Raw genomic sequence first — 24,757 nt, forward strand, 5'->3', positions numbered from 1 at the left:
TGGCTGGTTTGATTTTCTATCAAGACCCCTAAAACTTTCTCCATATCAGCAATAAGGCTGTTTCACTTTCTTATCATTCATGTATTCACTGGAGTAGCACTCTGAATTCCCTTCAAGAACTTTTCCTCTGCATTTACAGCTTGGCTCACCGTGCGGTGCAAGAAGCCTAGCTTTCAACCTATCTTGGCTTCTGACATGCCTTCGTCACTCAAGCTTACTTCTTTCTAGCTTTTGGTTTACAGTGGGTGACTTTCCCTTTCTCTTGAACATAAAGAGGACCACAGTAGGGTTACTAACTGGCCTAATTCCAATATTGGTGTGCCTCATGGAATAGGAAGACCCAAGGAGGGAGAGAGACCATGAATGTCTGGTCGGCGGAACAATCAACAGCACAATCGACTTGTGCTGATTAAGTCTGCTGTCCCATGTGGATGCTGTTCATGGTGCTCTAAACAACTACAATAGTAACATCAAAGATCACTGACCACAGATCACGATAACAAATGTAATAATAATGAAAAGTTTTAATCATGAAAATTACCAAAACGTGACACAGAGACACAAAATGAGCAAATGCTATTGGAGGAGTGGTGCCGACAGACTTGCTTAGATGTAGTTGCCACAAACCTCAATTGGTTAAAAAAAAAAAAAAAGCAGTATCTGTGAAGTGCAAAAAAGCGAAGCACAATAACATGAGGTGTGCTTGTACAAATATTTGAGACAGTGAAAAAGTGAAAGAAGACAGGGGTATTTCACCAGGAAACATATAAGGGGTAAGAATGCTGAAAAGATTAGAAATGAACAAAAGTTGGAAATTTTAAGCACCACGTGGAAGAGAAACTTCTGTTAAAGAAACAAACAGGGACACCTGTTTGACTGTTGGTTCAAACGCCTGACTCTTGTTTTCGGCTCAGGTCCTGATCTCATGACCTGACGTGCAGGTCGACATGTAGGCTCTACAGCACAAAGCCTGCTTGGGATTCTCTCTCCCCCTCTATCTGTGTCCTTCCCCCACTCCCATGCACATGTGCGTGCATACACTCTCTTTGTCTCAAAATAAATAAATATTTAAAACAAAAACAAAAACAAAGGATTCCGTGCTAAAATTTTACCTTTGATTACTAACCACTCAATTCTTGATACAACACTAATTAATATTCACTGCACTGTCAACTGAGTGCTGCTGTTGCTGCTTGTTTAAATAAAAGTCCACCAAGATTTTTGTCTGGGAGTGGTGACTTTAGCTAAATTTTGCTGCTGATGTGTAAGATTTTAAGGGAATACTGGATTTCTGTCAAAGAGAATGAGAGTAATGAATGCCATAAAATATCTCAACTGATTTATCAGTGAAACTATAAAATATGTCTTTAAGCATATGCTATCATTAAAAATGGTCTTAATTAATTTATTTTTCTTTTTTGTATTAGACAATCCAGAATTCTAATTTGGGAAATCACGACTATTTCCACCACAAATCTTTCTCCTCCTACATACGAAGTGAGACACAAGATTCTCACTTAGACAAAACCAAGGGCCGAGGTATAATTCATCACTGCAGAAACATTTTATAATGTAAATGATTATACACAATCTTTCCAGAGGATTATACAATATCCCTTGAAAGGGTAATAATAAAATAATTTTAAAAATCTCTTAACAAATTATTGAATACAGGCCAAATGCAGCAAGGTAAATGTAACAATATATTTAATAAAATGTATATCTGAAAATCTAAAGATAAATACGGACAAGATTATATTGTCATATACTATTTTCTTAAAAAGTCTGAAAGCCAGTTTTAATCATAATAATCCACTTGATAAAATATTATACATAATATTCTAATGAATATGTTCCTTTCGGCGATCTGGGGGATCACATATGAACTTTCCTAATAAGATAATCTTCTTCCCGAATAAACATTTTAAAAATGTAGCTTTAGCTTTAGGCATTTTGTTGAATGAATGTAAAAATTAATCTAAAACCTCCTACATGTTAGTATCCAGAGTATTAGACGTGTTTCCTATAGGCAGCCATTATCATCAGGTGAACCTTATTATGGTCTGATAATGAATAAAAAGTGCTTTTAATATTGGTCGTATCTTTTAATCACTTCGTAATCTCAAAAAGTGACAAAAAGTGTCTGGACGCAATCACATCTTTGGAAAGCCCTCCAGAGATTATGTGTAATCATGGTAAAGGACTGCTTAGACAATATTTTGCTACATGTTATCCAAGATTTACATGTCATCTGTTTTGCCTTTAATGGCACCAAGGATCTTCAGAGAAGTAGAGAATTTACACCCCCCTGCACACACACACAAACGGGATGTCCCCAACTATCCATTTATCTATCCATTCATCTATTCATCCAGCCAGCCAGCATTTAAATAAAGTATATTTAATTTTATCTTTCTAAACTTGTTGAGAAATAGTCTCAAGGTTGTTTTTAGGAAAGATTATAAAGTGACCTAACATTACATAGCTTGTGGTTTAACTTTTACAATAATCTTTGCTTTATGGCCTGTAGTCTGGTCATTATAGAAAGAAAATTTGATTTGGACGCAAAGAATTCATGACTTACCCTGTCACTTACTAGCTGTGCCGTCTTGGTATCATCATTAAAATTTTCTAGGAGTGAATTTATTTACCTACAAAAGAGTAATACGATTCCAAACTCATACAATTATTTTATAGATTGTATTAAGGGTATTAACAGCTTTTAAATAATACTGGTTAGTGTGGGATAGAAGCAAATGAGCCCCCCCTCTCAGAACTAAAAATTCCAATACAACCTCATCTATGACTATAACTCTCAGAAGAGACTTGATTCCATGCACTGAGCATAAAATATTCTGATGAAGGATTGCATAAATAGAGCTACTGTAGAGGTACTGTGTTGGCTAACCAATCAAACGGATACATACACTACAAAAGTAGCTACAAGTCAAAACATTATGCATATTTTTTAGGGTTCATGTGATTTTAAACAAACACATCTTCTCTTAAAATACAAAAGACAGTCATGTGACACTGTTAAATTTGATTCTGTGGTTTTTTTCTTGCTTCATTAGATTGGCCCATAGGATGATGTGTACAATGGAAAACATTTTACTTGATTGGTTTGATTTCTTAATTCCACAATATAAGTAACCTACATCAATCCATAGTTCAGTTTGTACCCATTATCACAATATATATTGTGTTAAAATAATTATTTTGGGATGTTGACCATTCTTCGCCAGTCTTACCATGGGATGAAAAAGCAGGTCATTATTTGTTTCTTATGCCTCAGCAGAGATCAGTTTGTATAAGTCTCACTGTCTGAATTGGTGATTAATTGACATTTATTTTTTATGGGAAGTGTTAAGGAAACTTACTGTGCATGTCACGTAAAAAAAGGAAATAAACTATATCTATGAACCCATATCCTGTGATAACAGAAGCTTTTAAGTTACACAGCATTATTTTAGATGTAGTACATTTAAAGAGCAAAATTCCTTTTTTTTTTTTTTTTTTTTACACGAAGTGCACAGTAGATACATGCTTAGTTTTTGTGCCTTGGCTTCCCTCCTAAGTAAATGGAATTTTAGAGCTATGAGCACCATCCCGAAAGCAAGCCATCTACAACTCTGGCCATTTTTGCTGTAAGGGTAAAAGTCACCAAACAAGTACTTGTGAACAAAGCATGCACTGTACTTTCTTCTCTGTTGTTTTATTTTACTAAAAAGGAAAACCCATTTTTCAAGATTTTCTTACATGGGCCCGGTTGGTCATCATTTGTCTTACTTTCAGCCCAGTGATTTTCTGATTTTACTCTACATGTTCAAGGGCAAACTCTTAAATACAAATACTGTAAGAGTGTGTATATATAAAACTCGCCAAAAAAAATTAAAGCAAAGTATACTTTAAAAAGAGAGAGAGAGAGAGAGAAAAGTACAGATGAGAGAATAAAAGCAAATAAGTAGAAATATGCTACAATGACTTTGACTTGAAAAGCATTAAATGAACTATCTCCTGCCTTCAAGGGGAAGATATTTGAATGAATATTTAGTTCAACTGTGTTATCTCAATATCTCAAGAGTTAGTTTAGGAAACGACTGATTCCTTAAGAAAATTCACAACATATGCATAACGTAACGGACTGTGTGCTTTTGCATTTATATTTTTATGCTTTCACACTTGAGTTGAAAATGGTAGCCTTTCAAAAGGGGTTCAATACACATTTACATTTATCCCAAATTTTCCTTATTTCCTAGTGGTCATGTTTTTCTATGACCTATTTATTTCCTAGGACTTTCACGAATCGTATCATTTATCCAAAGCACTCGGGATCTATGTTATCAGTTGGCTGCAAACCCGAAACCCTGGTTTGGCACGTGTGTGTGGCAAAGTTGGGGTGGTATGAAATGGCAAGGATTCCTCTCGTATAGGCTGGTGAAGGATAGAGGGGATTATGCTTTTTTTGTTTTTTTTAATAGCAGACATTCCTAAGCAATGAAAAGACTGACAGAAATGTGTGGACACAAACACAATGTGTTATATGTTATATAAACATACAGATATTTAGCAAATAAGTAATACTTTATCATATAACATAATCAGTGAATACTCATCACATTTGCGAGATGTGAATACTGTGCTGAAGATATGAAGCCACTTAAATCCCATTCACCTGACCAAATGATGTAAAGAAGCAGTGTCACTAAAACTAATGTCGAAAAGAAGTCTAGGAAGTTAGTTTTGCTCCTTATTGTTATTTTTTTTTTTTACAACTGCTGTCACAGTGAACCTTACAAAGCATACAAAGATGTCTTAAACATAAATTTTATGATTCCAACTATATGTCATCTTGGAAAAGACCAAACTACGGAGACAGTAAAAAGATCAGTAGTTGCCAGGGGCTTCGGAAAGGGAGGGGAGGGAAGAATGAGAAAGCACAGAGGATGTTTGAGGCAAACTCTTCTGTATGTTACTGCAGTGGTGGACACATGTCACTATGCACTTGCCAAAACCCACAGAACTGGACCACACGAAGACCGAAAACCTTAATGCGAAGGTAATACCAACATATTGATATAGGTTCATTAAATCAAGTGTGACCAATGTGCTACAGTAATGCAAGACTTCACCACTAGGGGAACCCGTGCGGGGGGAGGGAGGCCGAGGTGGGAATATGGAATGTTTGAGTCCAATCTGCTAAATTATTCTGTAAACCTAAATTTGTACTAAAAAATAAATCCCGCTAATTATTTTTAGGAAACTGAATTCAGTATTAATGATGTTAGTGAGATCCAATTTTGTCTATTATTTTGTTTACCATTCTTCACAAAAGTTAATAATCCAAAACTATTATCACAACACTTGTGAATAAAAAAACGGGGGTAACTGTTTCGGGCTTATGTTTTTCTATCTCATCATTAGAATTTTTTAATCTTTTAGTTTTAAATTATTGTTTATCATTCAGTGACTGATTTTTTTTAAATGTTTTATTTATTTTTGAGACAGAGAGAGACAGAGCATGAGCAAGGGAGGGACAGAGAGAGAGAGGGAGACACGGAATCCGAAGCAGGCTCCAGGCTCCAAGCTGTCAGCACAGAGCCGGACAGGGGCTCAAACCCATGAACTTTGAGATTGTGACCTGAGCCAAAGTTGGACACTTGACCAACTGAGCCACCCACGTGCCCCTCAGTGACTGATTTAAAATGATAAAGTTTAGGGGCACCTGGATGGCTCAGTCGGTTGGGCGTCCGACTTCAGCTCAGGTCACGATCTCACGGCTTGTGAGTTCAAGCCCCGCGTCAGGCTCTGTGCTGACAGCTCAGAGCCTGGAGCCTGCTTCAGATTCTGTGTCTCCCTCTCTCTCTGCCCATCCCCTGCTCGTGCTCTGTCTCTCTCTCCTTCAAAACTAAATAAACATTAAAAAAAATTTTTTTAATGATAAAATTTCACATTCGCAATATATTAAAGGAAAGCATGTGTTATAGGCTCTTATGGAAAAAAAAGTTCACTTGAATCTTCATCCTAAGAATGTTCTCCCTGTGCTCATTACAGATTTTAAAATATGCACTAATGTTTACCATTCTCAAACAGATTAATCTTCTCTGCTACCAGATGGATCTTGCTTTTGATTTCACAAAATGTTCACCCCAGTTATTTTTACAGTGACAGCTCACAGTGGTGGAGTACATCAAATTGCAGAGACAAGAAAACTTGACCCAAAGAGGATGAGAGAGCCAAACGATACATTTGGAAACCCTTATGCCTTACAACATATAAAGCAATAATGCAATCTTTTTTTTTTTTTTTTTGTATAAGGAGGTGTGTATGCAAAATGCAGGCCGTTGTGGGATCTTTAAGCAAGCAAGTAGTCAAGAATTGCCTCTATATGCTTCTCTTCACAGAGAAAATGCCTTTAAAGAGAGATCAACAACCAGACAAAACAAGACTAATGGCAAAGACAGAAATCTACCTTTTCCCACTTAGCCCTGGCATCGAAGGCAGCTGCAATGGGAAAATGGCACAAGTAGAAAGGCAACAGAGTTTAAATGCCCCAGAACTTATTCAGGATTTAATTCTAGCTCAGCTCACTATCAAGTCACTAAAATGCTCTTGTGCAACACTTTTAGTCTCATCTTCTGGCTTCCTATTAAATGAAATATAGATGCACGCAGGTCTGAGGATCTGAAAGGATGAAAGCGTGGCTAGGTTTTGGAAGTGGTCCCCCATTCAACCGCAATTGCTACAAGGCACGCTCAGGTGTACATAATTAACACGATTACATGGAGTATGGCCCGTACAATCATGCCCCCTGTTGATTCTACCAAACAGGAAGTGCATACGAGGAAAAGGGGAGAAGGGGCAGGTTGGAGCCCCAGAGACCACAAAGGCAGGGACAGGAAAAGCAGAAAGGACAATTCATGTGACTGAAAAAGATAAGCTGCCGGCCAGCCAAGACCCCTGCAAATCAGAGGAGACTTACAATGACAGGGGACATCTCAGCTCACTACTCCTATTGGCTGGGATACTTATTTATAAGACATAAGGATTTTTTAAAAATGTTAATAGTAATGCTGTCAAGAACGCAGTAAAATGGACACTGTATTATGCTGCAGGCTAACAGGGTGAATGGGTACACACTTTCAGGAATACTGTTGGACTTTGTCTTGAGTCTTAAAACACTTTAAAACAAGTAATAACATTTTTTAAATTAAAAAAAAAATTTTTTTAATTTATTTTTGAAGGGGAAAGAGACAGAGCATGAGTGGGGGAAGAGCAGAGAGACAGGGAGACACAGAATCCAAAGCAGGCTCCAGGCTCTGAGCTGTCAGCACAGAGCCCGACGTGGGGCTTGAACCCACAAACTGTGAGATCACAACCTGAGCCGAAGACAGACGCTCAACCGACTGAGCCACCCAGGCGCCCCAACTAATAACATTTTTAAGCCTCTAGAGCATTGCTATCCCCCCTCTTTTTTCCTCCCTCCACTCCCATATATATGCGTGTGTACACACACACACACACACACACACACACACTCTCTCTCTCTCTCTCTCTCTCTCTCTCTCTCTCTCTCTCTCTTAATGCTGAAGAGGGACCATATATTCAGGATCTATTTACCCTTTATATTCAGGTCAGTTTACCCCTAAGTACTCTAATTGTAAAAACAGAATAACATTTGGAATTAAAATCTTCAATCAATACCAGTGTTGGCTTTCAGCAATCACCAGACAGAATGTGCTTCATAAAAGGGGAGGGAGTCAAGGAAACTTAACACATTGAGTCATGATTCCTTTGGAATATGGATGTGGATGTGGCATGACCTCACGATTTCAAAGTGCTGACACTGTAAAGAAGCTTCCAAAAGATGGTTTTCTATTAGGAAGATTATACATATATACCAACCATCTCAATTTCACATAAGTAAGTACTTTAGGTGGCTTTGGAGAAAAATCCCAGTGGCAACATCATCATGACTGATTTAAACTATGTTGTATATCAAGCAAATTAGACATGAGTCAAGATGACGTATTTGAGAAAACGATGACTTAAAAAGTGGCTCTAGTGAGGACAATGCCGTTGACGTTGAACTTGCATGTGAAGACAACGAATAAAATATAAAATTTGGGAGTCTGGAAAAATTTAATATTTTAAAATGTATACACTATTTAACACAAAGTATGATTTTTTATAAGTAGTTTAACATATTAAAATATTATACTGCTATCATTAAGCTATTTATGAGTTTATATATTCAAGTTGGTTATAAAAATCTCCTCCTGAGAAAACGGGATATGTTAATGCAGGGACTTGTATGTAGACAAAGATAGCAATTTGGGATTTTGACAAAGGAGTATACACGAATCCTCATTTTTGTCTTATTTATAAGAGTGAACATTAGACACAACAAGGCGGGCATAAAAACAGAATAAAGCTTGCAACAAAGGCCTTAGCCCTGACGATAAACTGAATCCTCCCCCCTGCCCCAGCCCCACCCTGGAACATTTCAAAAGTACACAGGCAAGAGACACAGTAAGTCTGGGAAATGGTACAGATGCCAGGAGTTTAAAAAGCATCATGTGACTCCAATGACCAGGCAGGTTTGAGAAGCAATATTCAATGACATGAAAGAATACTATCTATATGATGTTGAGCTAAAAAAAAATGTTAGGATACAAAACTGCATATAAAGAATACGTTTCATTTTGTCTCCCCCCATCCCGTTTTTATTTACATATGAAAATAAGAAAAAGGTAGAAAACTACTCCAGAATGTTAATAATGGTTTCTCCATCTGGAAAATTTGTGGGCGATCTAGATTTCCTTTTCCCCTAAGTTTTCCTCATTTTCTACAGTGAACCTGTGCTACTTTTAAAATAAAAAGAAATGTGTTATATTTTGGGAAGATACACATATGAGGAGTGTAGAATATGTATTTTAAGAAAAAAATCTGAAAAAAGGAACAGAGGCATTTCTAATTTTTAATCTGGCTCTCCCTAGATTCTAGTGAACCATAATGTTGTTAGAAGAAAATAGCAAATTCTGTTAAAAGCTGATCTGCCAATGGTGTTCCTGGTATCAGTTTTAGATGGGCCACATGGCTATTCTACAGAAATTAATGTCTCCACCTGTATAACCGTGTTTCTACCTATGTAACTGTGTCTTGATCTGTATAGCCGGAATGAAACTAAAGACAAGAGCTAAATACAGTTGGTAACAATTATATTTAAAGGTATGTAACTGCAGTAACCCTGGTAAGTTGAAACTATGGATTCCTCTGGAAATCCCAAGCTGCTGCATTACAGTTTACTGGAAAAACATTTTCATACTTGAGAAATTATTGAAAACACTTATATGCCAGTATGTGGGAACAAAAAAAGCTTTTTATGTTTCTGATGAAAAGCTTTCACTCAATCAATAAGTATTTAGGCACATTACTATATACTCAGCACTGCACTCGGACAAATGTGAGGATGCCACAAAGGATTTTAATGCCTACCCTGAAAGAAGCCACTCTCGCACCCCCACCCCAGAGGTGTAATCAAAGTGTCATCACTTTTTAGCGAACTGCACTCAGAAAACACAAAATGCATATGGAGTGGGGAATGTTTCAAGCATCGTGCCTTGTAAACGGGAGGGCATTAAAAGTGAATCTGAGGAAACAAAATTGTGCTCTTTAAATCAACTACTTCAGAGTGTACATACAAAACAAGCACACATCCAAATAAGTATAGAGACCTTACGACTACAAATCAAATACTTAATTAAAATAATTTCTAAGAATGCAGAAGAATAAACATTTATATAATATTTCGTACAACAATAATTGGCAGAATTTTCTCCCGCAGTACATTCAATGAAGAAATTCACTCTCAAAGAACTTGAGTCATCTGAGGCCAGGATATTATATGGATCTGTGATCTAAGCCCAAGAGTAATTCCTAAGACTAAATTTCCTTCCCAGTGCTTTCCTATGGGAGCCCTAGAACAGGGAGAGAGCAAGCTCGTGTCTTTATTTGAGAAATGTTTTTATGCAGCTCATGTGAAATCAGTATATGGCAATATCCAACTGAAGAAAGGGTAAGATGAGCACTACTTGGATACCTGTCAGTAAGCACTTACCCACTTTCGCTATACGCCTGGCACATAACAAATTTAACGGCATGAGGCAGGCATCAGTGACCCGCATCACGATGTTTATTTCTTCTTTAGCTCTTGTTTGTTCTCACATTAAGCCTTAGGATAACAGCAACTAGAACAATCATTCTTAACAAAAATAGCATCCCAAATTTTGTGCCTTGGCCACACTGTATGTTACATAAGTTTGAAAGAAATGAGAAAGATGGGAGAATAAAATGGAATAACCAAGGGGCGCCTGAGTGGCTCACTCGGTTAAGCGTCTGACTCTTGATTTCAGCTCAGGTCACAATCTCATGGTTGGTAAAATCAAGCCCTGCATCAGGCTCTGGGCTGACAGTGCAGAGCTTGCTTGGATTCTCTCTCTCTGTCCCTCTCCTGCCTGTGCTCTCTCTCTCTCTCAAAAATAAATAAGCATTAAAAAAAATAAAATGGAAAACCAAAAGCCTAAATACATTTGTAGGTAGTTCCATTAGAAATGTAAGTGGATAAATCAGTTCACCATTTACTGACTTTCTTGTTCCTTTTCTTTAAAAAGCCAAAAAAAAAAAAAAAAAAAAACACACAACTCAGAAATAAAGAAATAAATGTTTTATTTTTGACCAAGGATGCATGTCTCTTGATAAAAGCAGTGTCATAAAGTGTAACTTTTGTAAAAGTTACAGTAATAAAGGAGAGGCAGGGGGGTTTTATAAAAGGCAACCTTACCTAGGTTCTAGCTTGGGTTCTATTTTACGCAACCAGTTCACTTATTGTCTCTCTCCCTTTAATGTCTAATGAAATGACTCTGATGATGCTTTTGCATACTTCCTGGGTCTTTTACCTCCTCCAGCCCTATCAGATTCCACCTGTCCTGAATGAGATCCCACCCTCAGTCTTCCAAGCACTCTGAGCTTCCCGGGTCCTTGTCTAATGAGGCTGTGTGCCCGTGAAGACACCATTTCCTCTAGTTCTTTTGCAGCCCTGCACCTATCACAGTCCCTGGTCCACAGTAAGCTCTTAATTAAAGCTCATTAGTAAAGCTCCAGTTGCTCTCTAAAGCCCTTATTAACTCTGAAATTGAATAAATCTATGAAATTACCCCATGTCTAAAACTTAACAAACAGTAAATACATTAACTTAATTATAACATATATACAAACATTAGAGTTGAACATTTCTATTGGCTCAATCCTTCATTTAAAAAGAATTTAATTCAATTGCCATTTTAGTAATTTCTCTCACTACAGAACTTTAGGGCAGCAGTTTCCAGATATCACAAAGTAATTTTTAAGAGGAGATTAAAGACGCACATTTTCAGTGGGCCTAATACCTAACAATGGCCGAGTCACACTTTCTATTTTTGTTCATTTGAAGTACATTACTTTTGGGGCTTTGCTTTTGTTTTGGACAACTAAAAGATGCACAGAATTGCTAAATATATTACAATAACAGTTAAAAGCTAAAGTTCTCTCTGGTTGTAAAATTTAGTTTTAATGTCTATTAAATTCCACAAAGCTAGTTATGATTTTGTATGCATTTTTTTCTGTCCATTAGGAAATAATACATGAAAGGCAGGTTATAAATTTTATAATTAGATACAATGATAAATGCATATGTCTGATCCGGCTAAGTTTCCATCCTGCAGTAATAAAAACACTACTCTAATTCCTTCTGTGGTGATGCCCTAAACCAGCAAACCTGACTTACTCCTTCCTTCCAAACTCCACGGTACATTTTCCATGTATTTCATTCTACTTCCCTTTCTCCTCCTATTTGTTTATTATGCTCAGTTCATTTCTGTTAAATGTTCATTTTTTTAAGGTTTTATTTATTTTTGAGAGAGAGACAGAGTGCGAACAGGGGAGGGGCAGAGAGAGAGGGAGACACAGAATTTGAAGCAGGATCCAGGCTCTGAGCTGTCAGCACAGAGCCCGATGTGGGACTTGAACTCAAGAACAGTGAGCTCGTGACCTGAGCCGAAGTCAGACACTTACCTGACTAACCCACCCATGCACCGCCCCCCCAACTTTCTTTTAAACTTAAAAGACTAGAACTTTTGCCTACCTCCATTCCACGGTCCCCAATTCCATCTACATATCTGACGTTTTCTCTTACACTAACAGAGTTCTCAGCCAGGAAAACTGTGTCTCCCAGGGGACACCAAGAAATGAATGTCTGAAGACATTTTTGATGATCACAAATGAGGGCAAGGGTGACAGGAAAAGACTACAACAAAGACAAAAGATCAGTAGTGCCGAGGTTGAGAAACTCTACACTAAGCTATCATCTCTTTCTTACCTTTTCTATTCTTCTACCTTCCTGTTTTCCCCTTTTTCCTTTGGATTCTTTTGTTTTCATTTTCTCCTCCAAAAATTCTTCCATATGTGTTAATCATGTAAATGTATCTGTACCGTGCAAACATTAGTATGTGCATCCCTGTGGGTGTGGCTTATGTACTGGTATAAATCTTAGTTAGCATGTATATATTCTTGTGACTTCCTAGCACGTAGCACACTTAAAAATTACAGGGATGTGTGTGTGTGTGGGGGGGGTGTGGGTGTGGGTGTAGTGAGCATACAGACAAAAATTACTTGAGGAGTTTATGACCTATATATTAGATGTGTGTATATGTGTGAGTTCATGTGTCTTCTTTTTGTATTTAATATTGGTTAGCTTTCATACCTGTGCTTAAGTGAACAGAAGAATACAGATATGTTTATATTTGTAAAAGTCAACGGGGAGCTCAGGTTGACTCGGAGAGCTTAAGTCAACTGACGGTCCCAAATATAATAAGGATCTGCCTTTCCAGTAAGGCTTCTCGATATCAGCTAAAGGGTGGCTACTGCTGGCTAAATCTAATAAGCCTTGGACCTGAATCACCTTCACCACATAAAAAGGTGTAAAGTCATGTATACCTAACAGACATGGGTATGTGCATTATGGTATATTCATTTAAACCTCACAACATCCCAATGGAGGAAATTATTATTAATCAATTTTACAGATAGGAATTTGAAACCGAGAGGGGTTAAGAAATGTGCTAATGGCTCCACAGGTGGTAAATGGCAATGTCAAGATAATTCTTAGCAAATCTCTGACAACATAACCCCTGGTCTCAACTATAATACAATACTGATTCCCATGACTGATTTTATAATGTATGCCTACAGTAGACCAGGAAAGACTAAAATCTCAGTAATCACCCCCTCTTAAAACATTCTTCTTTTATTTTGTGCAATTTGAAGACCATATTGTTTCATGAAGTAGAGTCAAAAAGGTGAAGTAAAAGCTTTCATGGACTTCACGAACATATATTAGCAGAATTGCTTCTCCTTTATTAGTTTTCCTTATAATACCTCTAAGAAAGCATTAACTATACATTACTTGATTATTTATTGGATAAATAAGAAAAAGAAAAAAAATCAGGCACATTGATTACTTCTTTGATTCTAATAATAGAACCTTGATTCCCATGACATAAAGCTATTCTGTGTTTTTTGGCTTTAAATGATTCCCGTGACGAAATCCCAAATTAATTATTAAATAAATAAGTGAGCTCACATTCAGATGGTTCATTTTCTTCTCAGCATCAGTACTTTCAGATGCAGTAAAATAGCCAACGTTCAATTATCTGCAGTCTTACAAGGGATCACAGAGTAAGTAATCCCAACTGGCAGATAATCCCAAAAGCATTTATGTTGGGTTTTAAATTCATTATATGATTCCAGCAGATTTACCGCCATCATTATATTCTTTTTCTCAGGCTCATATTAAAATTCATTTGTATTTCTTGAGCATAAGCCAAGTGACAGCAGAAGAAAGGATCCCAGATACATGGTGAATGACAAAAGGAAGCTGATCTGCTATTAGCATTTTTTCCCTGTAATCAACACAAAGATAATCAAGAGTTGATCATGAAATTGTATTCCACATTTATTAAATGTCTTATCTGATTAATTTTAAAAGATATATTACAACACAATAGCAGAGGGGTGAGGGTATAGGTTATAGATGTCAAGAGACTTAGGTTTAAGTTTGTGCGCTGGCTCTGTCTTAGTTCTGTAACCACAAGCAAGTTGCTTACCTTTCTAAATGTCAGAACATCACTTATAAATGGTACTAATATTTGTATCTACTTGTACCATTTGAAGGGAGTTCTGCAGAATAATTGCTGAATGCCCACTTTCGGACACAAAGCATTCAATTAAAGTTAGTTGGGGTTGTATTTTTTTTTTTTTTTTTTTTTGTTCTAGCTATTACCTATTTTATTCCAGTGCTAAAACTAGAGATTACTTACATCGGATAGTTTATATCCATCTACCTTCCATAAAATGACACGGCCTTTATTATTCAATAAATTACAGTACACACTGTCAGGTCAAATGTTAAAATCTGTTCATCATCTGCTACAGCAGAAAACATTTGGGGATATATTTATATTATAACTAACAAAACTAACTGGAAAAAAATTAGAGATGCACAATTTCTTGTTGTAAACCCTCTGAGGCCACATGTTTCAGACTTCAAACCTTGAGGATCTGGGGAAGGTAAAAAGCACACTGCCAGTAAGGTTGGAGGCGAAGCTGCGTTCACAGACACATGAATATTTGTGCAGTAAAACAAGCATTTACACGGTGCTTACATAAAAACTGCAAATATCCACATATCAGTTTAGTCCAGGTTTCAATTTTATTTTATTCTTTTTTTAAATTTTTTTAAATGTTTATTTATTTTTGAGACAGAGAAAGACAGAACATGGGTGGGGGAGGGGCAGAGAGAGACGGAGACACAGAATCTGAAGCAGGCTCCAGGCTCTGAGCCGTCAGCACAGAACCTGATGCGGGGCTCGAACTCACAGACTGTGAGATCATGACCTGAGTTGAAGTCGGATGCCCAACCCGACTGAGCCACCTAGGTGCCCCCAGGTTTCAATTTTAAGTGAGTTTTATAAAAGTTAATTTTTTCAGAACTTTTAAGGATTTTAGAATTACTGACAAGAGATTGTGAGACCAGAGTAAAATACCAATAATATCAATTCTATAGTGTTTCATTAATACTATGCTACCTATCACAAAATTATAAGGGGTAAGATAACTGAAGAATAAAAACAAAAATCCTCTTGGTTTGCATAAAATGGTCCTGGGTAATTTCTTGTCAATGCAACTCTGAACAGTAATTCAAGCTCAAATAATTGCTCCTTAATTATAATATAGCAGATAAGCTGATTGGTAGAAAGGTGACATATAGATGGCATTGTCCCTTTCCCCTTGTAGTTCAATTAGGAATTCATTTCTTTAAAAACCATACATCACTGATGAGTGAATTATTAAGTTCGAGTTTTAAAAAGCTATTAATTTTTTTTTTTGATGCTTTCACCAGGCAATAGATGAGGTAGAATATAAGCAATGATAGGAAAGGGGGCTGATTCTTAGGGAAAAAACATAACCAACATTGTATCTTCCCACAAAAACACGCAAATACCAGGATATAAATATACCTCGGGATTAAGTAGAAGATGACATTTTGATATATATTTGCAAAAGATTAAAGGAAAGGGTTTTTATACTGTTCCCTGATTTTTATTATGAGTAAAGGAAAACATTATTGACTGTAAATCTGATATATCCAATCAGAAGAGTTTTAAATCACAAAGAAGTTCAGAAGTTAGTCTGTCTGACAAGGAAAGACTTGCTAAAAATTCTGTCCAACAGAACATCAATCAACCCAAAGTCGATCACTCAGGCTGTGCTAAATTTTCTAGAGTATCTGACATGAGATGTTCACAGAGGAATGATGGAATATGCATGTAATACAAGTGCTATATAAAGAAAGACAATAAAAGTAAGGATTCCGAAGAAGACAATATTGGCAACTCTGAATAAGCTTGGTTATGAGCGATAGTTTCAATTCAATCCAACATTAAGGAGTAATGAGAATTAACAGGTTTAAAAGGTTCAGTTGTCCAAGTTCATGTATAAGGTAACAATGATAGAAAACAGAGGATGACAGACATATATACTGTTACATTATAATAATTAAAAAATACAGGGGTGCCTGGGTGGCTCAGTTGGTTGGGCGTCCAACTACGACTCAGGTCATGATCTCACGATTCTTCAGTTCGAGCCCTGCATCGGGCTCTGTGCTGACAGCTCAGAGCCTGGAGCCTGCTTCAGATTCTGTGTCTCCCTCTCTCTCTGCTCCTCCTCTGCTAATACTCTGTCTCTGCCTCTCAAAAATGAATAAATATTAAAAAAAAGTTTTTAAAGGCAAAAAAAGAGGAATTTATAAATAAAGCAAGTTAAAGTCAACTTGATAGGTGAATTTTAAATATGACTTTCTGCTTGCTATTAGAATAATAAAGTAATATTGAGTAGCTCTACACAGCACATGATCTTGAAAGAGGATGGCATACATTTTCCACCGCTATTTCAAAACATGCATTAAACTGCAAAACTGTTTCATGAGGAGCATTGTGGGGAAGATTCAAAGTGATGAGATAAAAAATAATCTAGAGAAATATAGATAATTTATAGCAGATAAAATGTGTGAAGAGAAAGGGGTAAATTTCATTTCTGCTAAGACAGAGCAGTTTGTATAAGGCCAACTCTCCTACTAGGAACAGTAAGAAATAAACAAACAAAACCCCAAAAAGTTGGATTAACCTTCAAAAAACACAATTTTAAAACTCTGGAGAGTAAATAAAGCAACCAAGCAATCTGAAGGCCCAAGATCCAAGAAAGAAAGAAATACAGTGAAAGCAGCTGTTGTCTACACTATCTTTTGATGGATGTATGGCCACACTGTTTGGTACTCACTTAAATATTACAAAATATTGTAGGACACTATTCTAAACCACTTAAAACTAAAAGGAGAGAGATACACAATGAAAACAAACTCACCATGTGATTTAGAAATTTTATGGTTCTCAAACACAAACTTTCAAATAACTACCAACATACTTAAGAAAATACTAGATACTAGAAAATGTTACTCCAGAATCAGAATCTAACACATATACACAAAAGCCAAATATAAATTCTAGGAGGAAAAAAACCACACAATACCTGATACTGAAAACTTGATACCTGTGTTTAACAGCAGAAAAGATACAGCAGAAGAAAGGATTAATGAACTGAAACATGGGTGAGAAGTTGTTTGCCAAAATGAAGTCTGGAATGGAAAAGTGTGTAAGGTAGTATGATACTTTAAAAGGGACTAGACATATGGGCTAGATCTTACGTGTATGCAACTGGGGGGCCAGAAGGAGCAGAGAGAGAATAGGGAATAGCAAAAAGTAACACTGAAAAACATAACGGCCAAGAATTTTCTAACCTGATGATAGACACTGAGTTGTAAATTCAAGAATCTCTATGGATCACAACCCATGTAAGTTCAAGGGAAACTACTCAAAAATAGTGAAAGAATGACCTGCAAAGAAGTTACTATTTGACTAGAGAATTACTTTTCCCCAAAAATGATGAAAGCCAGAAGACAACAAAAGGGCATCTTTAAATTGTTGAAAGAAAAAAATTAAATAGCTGACAACTTTGACATCAAGGCAAAATAAACTTGACTTTTTAGACAAAAACTGAGAATTCATAGCCATCAGAACCACACCAAAAGAAATACTAAAAGAATTCTTCCGGCCTGAGGAAAATAATCTCAGATATAAAAATATGGAAGGAAAACAATAAGGAACAGTAAGAAAAAGGTAAATATGTAGGTAAATCTAACTGAATAATGACCATATATCAATAATTGTACCTTGTTGGGTTTTAAATGTAGGACAAAGAAAGAGAGGGATATAGACAATTAAAATGTTCCAGGTACTTGAGTGACTCCGTCAACTAAATGTCTGACTCTTGATTTTGGCTCAGGTTATCATCTCACGGTTTATGAGATGGAGTCCTGCTTTGGGCTCCACACTGCTTGGGATTCTCTCTCCGCCTCTCCCCGACTCACACTCGCACACATGCACGCTCTCAAAATAAATAAACTTTTAAAAAAATGTCCCAACATCTTTGCATTGTCTAGAAACAAGCAAAAGGTCTATGGTAGGCATTAACAAGTCAAAGGGGCAATACAATCTCTAGGAAAAACCATTAAAATCAATAAAACAGTATTTATACTAAAAAGCTAAAAACTTAATAAAAGTGGAAAATAAACCAAAAAATGTTTCTTGATTAATACAGAGAACAAAGGGAAGGGTAATAAAAAAACATGACAGATCAAAGAAAGTAGTATCATATATTTAAATGTAAAATATCCTACATTCTGCAATTAAGTAGTGTAGCTTTTTAAGGTTTTTACATATTTTTATAGTTTAGATTTTTTAACAGCCAAAACGTGGCAAATCTTGAATGTAAGAATATAAAAGATGAAACTAAAAGAATGAAAAGAATTAGGCAAATACTAAGCCAAAAAGGCTGGTATAGCTATACGAATACTAGAAAAAAATTGATAGAATAATAACTATGAACTAAGATGGACATTTCATAATGATGAAAAGACTTTTCCAACATGAAAATATATAATAATTTTCAATTTTTACACCTAAAAAATAGCCTCAAAAAGCAAACATATAAAGGACTGGGGCTTGTGTGGCTTAGTTGGTTCAGTATCTGATTCCTGATTTCGGCTCAGGTCATGATCTCCCAGTTCATGAGTTTGAGCCCTGCCTCAGGTCATACACTAATAGTGTGGAGCTAGCTTGAGATTCTCTCTCTCTCTCTCCCTCTCTGTCTACCCCTCCCCTGCTCTTGCTCTCTCTCTCTCAAAATAAACAAATTTAAAAAAGAAGATAGAAAGAGAATACTTAAAATATAAAGGACTAAAATGAGAAATAAACAAATCCATAAAAAAGTGTGGGATTTTAACAAATTTCTCTCAATAACTAGTATGACAAGAAAACAAAAAATGGGTAATATATAATATAGAAGATTAAAAAAGAAAATATAATTAATAAACTTACTTCACTTGACCCTTTTAGAAAAAAAATTGCCTAATATCTCCCAATAAACAGTGTTTTCCAAATACGAGCTATTTATCAGAATTTGGACATAACGTGAGTTACAAAGTAAGTCTTAAATCCAAAGACAAAAAAATCCAAAAAAATAACTAGAAAATTCCTCAATACTTACAAATCAGGTGGTACAGAAAGGAAGGAAGGAAGGAAGGAAGGAAGGAAGGAAGGAAGGAAGGAAGGAAGGAAAAGAAAGGAAAAATCAGGCAGTTCACCTTGAAGTTAATCTATGGGCTGAAACTACAACAAAAATTAGAAAATATTTTGAATCATGGGGTATCTGGGTGGCTCAGTCAGTCAAGCATACAACTCTTGATTTGGGGTCAGGTTACGATCCCAGGGTCATGGGATTGAGCCCCATGTTGGTCTCTGTGCTGAGAGTGGAGCCTGCTTAAGATTCTCTCTCTCTCTCTCTCTCTCTCTCTCTCTCTCTCTCTCCCTCTCACCCACTCTCATGTTCCCTTTCTCTAAAATATAAATTAATTAATTAATCAATTAATTAATTAACTTTGAATCAAATAAGAACAAAAATATGGTATGTGAAATTGTGGGATATAGTTAAAGGCATGATTAGATTAAAATTTTGCCATTTTTTGGAAAAAAATCAGTTGTAGTTTTTAATAAGATTTTTAATGAGAGACTTTTAGTTGTTTTTTTTAAAGTAAGTTCATGCCCAATGTGAGGCTTGAACTCATCACCCTGAGATCAAGTGTCACATGTTCCACCAACCAAGCCAGCCAAAACATCCCCAAAATGTTTGCCCTTACAACATACTATCAGAAAAGAAGAAAGGCTGACAATCAATGATCTAAGTATCTAAAGAAGTCAGACAAAATAAGCAAATTCCAAAATAGGACATAAATAATAAACATAACAGCAAAACCAATTAAACAGAAAGCAAATATACAACAGAGAACCTCAACAAAACCCAAAACTTACTTGATAGACTAATAAATTCATAAACTTGTAGCAAAACTGATAAAAAAAAAAGAGAGAAGGCAGTCACTACCAATATCAGGATTGAAAAAGAGGGATTTAAGCCCACAGACAAAACATAAGAAGAGAATGTTATAAACAGATTAATGCTAACAAATTTTAATATTCTGATAAAATCATGAAATTGTTTAATAAGTATAATTTACCCAAACGGATACAAGGAAAAAAATGGAAAATCTGAAGGGTCCTGTGTCTATTTCAGAAACTGATTTAACCTTCTGACTAAAGAAACTCCAGGCCTGGATTGGCTTCATGAATTAGTTATTTCAAACATATTATTATGGAGTGATTAAGAAATAACGCAAATGAATGAGCCAACCCCTTAGTTTAGATCCTTTTGCAGGTCAACATTAATCCTTTAAACAAAATGATGTGTACATTGTCTGAAGAATAAAGTTCTTATCTATTCAGTATTCTGAATGCTCAAGTTTTTGCAGACAGTTTACAGATTGCCAAGACTCCTCAGTGCCTTACCTGAAGACAGGGTATAATAAGGCAGGCGGGCAATTACTGTTGACACAACTGGTAGTGGGGAGATAATGAGAATAGACCCAGGAACTTGGACAATGGTCCAAGATAGAATAGGGAATGTGGGTCAGACTCCACTGATGAAAAAAAGGGGGAGAGATATAAATCTGGGAGTAGCTAGGAAGCCACTGGCCATTACTGGGTATCCCGCTTGGCCAAGATATCCTTGTAAGTGGGTATGAGAGAGGTAAGTGGAGTGAGGAAAAGAGGGAAGTTACATTTTTCTGAAAGAATGGCTAAAATCAAAAGGACAAGAAATACCAGGTGTTGGAAAGGATTTGGAGAAAAGGAAACTCTTGAGCACTTTTGGTGGGAATGTAAATTGATACAGCCACTGTGGAAAACAGAATGGAGTTTCCTCCAAAAATTAAAAATAGAAATACCACATGATCCAGTAATTCTACTACTGGGTGCTTACCCAAAGAAAACAAAAACACTAATTTCAAAAGATATATGTACTCCTATTTATTGGCATTATTTACAACAGCCAAGATATGGAAGCAACCCATGTGTCCATCAATAGATGAATGGATAAATAAAATGTGGTGTGGACACACACACACACTAAAATAATATACAGCCATAAAAAGGATGAGATCTTGCCATTAATGACAATATGGATAGCCCCAGAAGGTATTACGCTAAGTGAAATAAGTCAGACTGAGAAAGACAAATACCATACAATTTCACTCGTATGTAGAATCTAAGAAAAAAATGAATAAACAAACAAAAAACAGAATGAGACCTGTAAACACAGGGAACAAACTGATGGTGGCCAGAAGAAAGGGGAGGTAGGGGAATGGGCAAAATGGGTGAAGGAAAGTGGGGTACACAGGCCTCCAATTATGGAATGAGTAAGTCATGGGGATAAAATGGACAGCACAGGGAATACAGTCAATGGTATTAGAACAGCATTGTACGGTGACAGATGGTAGCTGCAATTGTGGTGAGCACAGCATAATGCATTGAGTTGCTGAATCACTTGTACGCCTGAAACTAATGTAACATTGCAGGTCAACTGTACTTAAAAAAAAAATTTTTTTTTAAATCACTGTCTGATAAATTTTTGAAACGTTCTGGAAACGTTCACCTGTGGGAACCAAAACAGTCAGAGGCAGAAGAAACGAATGAAACTTCCTAAGAGTAGATACTTTTATTTCCTTCACTGCTATATCCCCAGTACCCAGAATATTTGCTGAATAAATGAATGAAATGAGGCTGGTGCTGTTATATGTTTCTTTATCCTATTTGCGTATTTCTCTCTTGATTATCTCCTTCACTCATTGAAATGACCACTGCACCAATCACATTTTCAGGGTCTTAAGCCTAAAGCAAGAATTTTCATTATGTCAAATCTTTGTGTTTGTGCGCCTGTGTGCACACACATGTCTAATAACAAATATAAGTTGAATCATATTAAAATGAAAGGTGAAAAACTAATCACATAATTTTACCAAAGAACATTCTAATGGATTCAGCAAGTGATCTAAATGAGTGATTTTATTAGCTTTGGCCATTTGATAATAGCCCGCTAAAACAATCTAATCAATGATCAGTTTGACCTGTTTTGCTCTCATCTCTGCTTCCTTGTTAAGTGAGAACTTCAATAAAGAGAGAAATCGCTTTAGTAGATTCAACCTCTAAAAATAAGCACAAGAGAGAAAAAGCCTATACATGAAATGAGCCAAGAGAATCATCCGTCACATAGTGAGGAACGACTTCCTAATAAAGCTTTATTAAATACAGTCTGAGATTTCTACCATTGTATTATTAGCCTAATTTTAAAACAGATGGCAATTCTCAAATACTCTTTGTCAAATTTTCTTTTGCTTTTGTTTTGATGTGGTTGTTGTGCTCTTACTATTTAGAAACAACCTGCGTCTAACACAGCTTAAAATCAGTGTAAGGCTCTGATCAAAATTATATCATGTAATCAAAGCACTAGGAAATGAGTTACTAAAACCCTACTTGATAATTCTTTCCCTATGTCCACATTTGTTTTGAAGATTTTCCTGAACACTGTACAAACCTTTGTTCAGCCTGAACTCCTTAGTGTACTATTTTATTAAAATAATAATAATAATAATAATAATAATAATAATTAATATTACACAAACTTGAATGTGTTCTATTTCTGTTCCAAGTAAAAATAAATGAAATGAAAAGATTTAATACACTACTCTCAGAGGAAAGAAAATGTAGGGTTATGGAGTATCAGTAATGTATTTCAAAATATCTAGAAATAATTCACAGTGAGGATGTATTCAAACTCCTACTATAGTGTTTAAATCAAGAAGATATTCAGAATTTATAATATGAATAATAAACATATGGCACCCCTCAAAAAAAAGGCATTGAAGCAAATAATTCATTAACAATGCAAATGAACACAAGTGAACTTGGTTAGAGAAGTCATGTCAGGGAACCAAAGGCTACTACAGCAGAGGAAAAGGCAAGGTTGAAGACTGTTCACAGGGGAGAATTCTGATGAGGTCAAGTGCAGCCTCCAGAGTCGTGCACTACTTATTAAGGAAGCAGCAGTTCTGAATTTTTATTACTGAGCTTTGCTCACACTGTGATGATATCAGGTAAGGTATTTATGAATTGCCTGAGTATTTGACCTTGGGGCTATTTCATGGATACTAGATATATTGCTTTTTATGGGGGAAAATAGGCAGTTCTATAAAGGTAAATCATTCAGATTAACAAAAGAGAAAGGGGGGGGGATATCCCCTGTGAAACATTTCATGTCTGTTCAATAAGTTTAAGCAATTATGCACTATAGTAAATTAGAACAGATTATAAATCAATTAATCAATCTTCCTAGAAGCAGTATAGTCATGTCAAATAAATGACATGATGCCCTTTTTACAATAAAATTTAGTACTGATATATTCAGTTATTTAGGACAATGTAACTGCAGCAATACCAGTCTATTCTGAATTATAATCTGCTCAATAATGGACTTTTGCTTTCTTCAGCACAGAGCACTGACTTGACGCACAAGTGAAGCGCTTGGGAAGCAGACAGACACTCCCTATTATACCACCCACCAAGTTGGCAAATGGCTACTTTCAGTGAAACCATTAACTGACACTAGTTCAAGTCACTGGAACTAAGAAAAGTGGGACAACTGACATCACAATTTCATCATTATATTATTTCCTTTAGTATCAAGTGTTAGTTCTGAGTTTCCAGTGAAAACTTTAAGTAAGACCTCATAAAAATGTCTTGGATTAAATATTAACTAAAAAAAATTTTAACAACATGGCTCTTTTTCCTTATCAAGCTGGAAACATCTAAAGCTATCGATAAATATCACATTAGAGTTAGGAATTTCAATGATAAGAGATAAAATAAAAACATTATTAATAATTTGATTATTGTTTACTGCTGTCTCAAAACTGACCATCTCTGTTTCAACACTTGTTCATCTTAATCTTTTGTAAAATCTTTATCATTTGTAAAAGAATACTTACTTGAAGAGAATATAGTAATTATTGACAAATGGCCACTAACTACTCAATATTAAATATTAAAAAAATTTTGTGATCAGATTTACTTTTGTAATATTTAATAGGTAAGCTTGATATGTAAGCAATAATTTAAATACTTTAGTAAATAAATTTATATAAAGCATAATAAAAATAGATACCCATAATTAGCTTCCCTTTCCTAACATAGGCATCTATTCCCTTAGGAGTTATAAATAACAGTTTCACGCATCCTACAAATTTTGATATATAGAATTTCCTTTATCATACAGTGTTAATGTTTTTAGTTTCCATTATTTCTTGTCTGATTCATGAATTACTTATAAATATGTTAAATTAAAAAATCTGTATTTTTACATTATGACTTCAAATTAAATACAGTAGTCAGAAAATGCAGTTTGGTGTGACAGGAACTTTTAGGAACTTGATGAGACTTGTTTTTATTGCATATTTTTGGCGCAGTTTTGAAAATTTTGAATAAATGCTTATTTTCTAAATTGCTGATCAAAAGATCTATATATGTTTATTACATTTACTTTATTAGTTATGTTACATAAATCATCATTATCTTTACTAGCTCTTTCTTTGACATCAAAACAA

General features: G+C 35.6%; 1 protein-coding gene across 26 annotated transcripts in view; it reads right to left on the minus strand.

Annotated features, from left to right (window-relative positions):
- KLF12 (Kruppel like factor 12) overlaps positions 1 to 24,757 on the minus strand; it is a 442,425-nt gene that overhangs the window by 157,673 nt on the left and 259,995 nt on the right. The window contains exon 9 of one of the 26 annotated variants that reach the window (XM_045054357.1): positions 2,585 to 2,651. The exons of the other annotated variants lie outside the window; for them this stretch is intronic. The gene's annotated coding sequence lies outside the window, so the exon portion shown is untranslated. The remainder of the gene's footprint in view (positions 1 to 2,584; positions 2,652 to 24,757) is intronic. 26 annotated transcript variants of the gene reach the window in all.

This window comes from Felis catus, chromosome A1 (genome assembly GCF_018350175.1).
Source record: "Felis catus isolate Fca126 chromosome A1, F.catus_Fca126_mat1.0, whole genome shotgun sequence".
Lineage (NCBI taxonomy): Eukaryota > Metazoa > Chordata > Mammalia > Carnivora > Felidae > Felis > Felis catus.